Source organism: Notolepis coatsorum, assembly GCF_963971535.1.
Source record: "Notolepis coatsorum genome assembly, chromosome: 9".
Classification (NCBI taxonomy): Eukaryota; Metazoa; Chordata; class Actinopteri; order Aulopiformes; family Paralepididae; genus Notolepis; species Notolepis coatsorum.
The window spans coordinates 149,862,133-149,865,024 of record NC_140173.1 but is presented as its reverse complement, the minus strand read 5'-3'; positions in this window follow the sequence as shown (position 1 = coordinate 149,865,024).

Genomic DNA, 2,892 nt, shown 5'->3' with positions numbered 1-2,892 from the left:
TAAAAAAAAGGACAATAAAAGTAGTGCAATGTAGAAAAAGTGCAGACATAAGAATAGGCATAAAATAAGTACAATAAGTACAGTTATATCGGTTATATATATATCATACGTTACAATAAATATAGGCAATGAAGAATTTGAATCTGAATATATAGTATGAGTTATGAGTAAGAGTGAAAATAAACAGTATACACAAGGTGCAGTATACACTAGGTACAGTATACACAAGGTGCAGTATAACACAAGGTGCAGTATACACAAGGTACAGTATACACAAGGTACAGTATACACAAGGTACAGTATACACAAGGTGCAGTATACACAAGGGGCAGTATACACAAGGTGGCAGTATACACAAGGTACAGTATACACAAGGTGCAGTACACACAAGGTGCAGTATACACAAGGTGCAGTAAACACAAGGTGCAGTATACACAAGGTGCAGTAAACACAAGGTGCAGTATACACAAGGTGCAGTATACACAAGGTGCAGTATACACTAGGTACATATACACAAGGTGCAGTATACACAAGGTGCAGTACACACAAGTTGCAGTATACACAAGGTGCAGTAAACACAAGGTGCAGTATACACAAGGGTGCAGTATACACAAGGTGCAGTATACACTAGGTACAGTATACACAAGGTGCAGTATACACAAGGTGCAGTACACACAAGTTGCAGTATACACAAGGTGCAGTATACACTAGGTGCAGTGTACACAAGGTGCAGTATACACAAGGTGCAGTATACACAAGGTGCAGTATACACAAGGTGCAGTATACACGGTGCCAGTACACACAAGGTGCAGTACACACAAGGTGCAGTATACACAAGGTACAGTACACACAAGGTGCAGTATACACAAGGTGCAGTATACACGGTGCAGTACACACAAGGTGCAGTACACACAAGGTGCAGTATACACAAGGTGCAGTATACACAAGGTACAGTATACACAAGGTGCAGTATACACAAGGTGCAGTATACACAAGGTACACTATACACAAGGTGGCAGTACACACAAGGTGCAGTATACACAAGGTGCAGTATACACTAGGTGCAGTATACACAAGGTGCAGTATACACAAGGTGCAGTATACACAAGGTGCAGTATACACAAGGTACAGTATACACAAGGTGCAGTATACACAAGGTGCAGTATACACAAGGTGCAGTATACACTAGGTGCAGTGTACACAAGGTGCAGTATACACAAGGTGCAGTATACACAAGGTACAGTATACACAAGGTGCAGTATACACAAGGTGCAGTGTACACAAGGTGCAGTGTACACAAGGTGCAGTATACACAAGGTACAGTATACACAAGGTGCAGTATACACAAGGTGCAGTGTACACAAGGTGCAGTATACACAAGGTACAGTGTACACAAGGTGCAGTATACACAAGGTGCAGTGTACACAAGGTGCAGTATACACAAGGTGCAGTAAACACAAGGTGCAGTATACACAAGGTGCAGTATACACAAGGTACAGTATACACAAGGTGCAGTATACACAAGGTGCAGTGTACACAAGGTGCAGTATACACAAGGGTGCAGTGTACACAAGGTGCAGTATACACACAAGGTGCAGTATACACAAGGTGCAGTATACACAAGGTACAGTATACACAAGGTGCAGTATACACAAGGTGCAGTATACACAAGGTGCAGTGTACACAAGGTGCAGTATACACAAGGTGCAGTATACACAAGGTACAGTATACACAAGGTGCAGTAAACACAAGGTGCAGTATACACTAGGTGCAGTGTACACAAGGTGCAGTATACACAAGGTGCAGTATACACAAGGTGCAGTATACACAAGGTGCAGTATACACTAGGTACAGTATACACAAGGTGCAGTATACACTAGGTGCAGTATACACAAGGTGCAGTATACACAAGGTACAGTATATACTAGGTACAGTATACACAAGGTGCAGTATACACAAGGTGCAGTATACACAAGGTGCAGTATACACAAGGTGCAGTATACACAAGGTGCAGTGTACACAAGGTGCAGTATACACAAGGTACAGTATACACAAGGTGCAGTATACACAACGTGCAGTGTACACAAGGTGCAGTGTACACAAGGTGCAGTATACACAAGGTGCAGTATACACAAGGTGCAGTACTCACACGGTGCAGGATACACAAGGTGCAGTATACACAAGGTACAGTATACACAAGGTACAATATACACAAGGTGCAGTATACACAAGGTACAGTATACACAAGGTACAGTGTACACAAGGTGCAGTATACACAAGGTGCAGTATACACAAGGTGCAGTATACACAAGGTGCAGTATACACAAGGTGCAGTACACACAAGGTACAGTATACACAAGGTGCAGTATACACAAGGTGCAGTATACATTAGGTACAGTATACACAAGGTACAGTATACACAAGGTACAGTATACACAAGGTGCAGTATAGACAAGGTGCAGTATACACAAGGTGCAGTATACACAAGGTGCAGTATACACAAGGTGCAGTGTACACAAGGTGCAGTACACACAAGGTGCAGTATACACAAGGTGCAGTATACACAAGGTGCAGTATACACAAGGTACAGTATACACAAGGTACAGTATACACAAGGTGCAGTATAGACAAGGTGCAGTATACACAAGGTGCAGTATACACAAGGTGCAGTATACACAAGATGCAGTATACACAAGGTGCAGTATACACAAGGTGCAGTATACACAAGGTGCAGTAAACACAAGGTGCAGTACACACAAGGTGCAGTATACACAAGGTGCAGTATACACAAGGTGCAGTGTACACAAGGTGCAGTATACACAAGGTGCAGTATACACAAGGTACAGTATACACAAGGTGCAGTATACACAAGGTGCAGTATACACAAGGTAC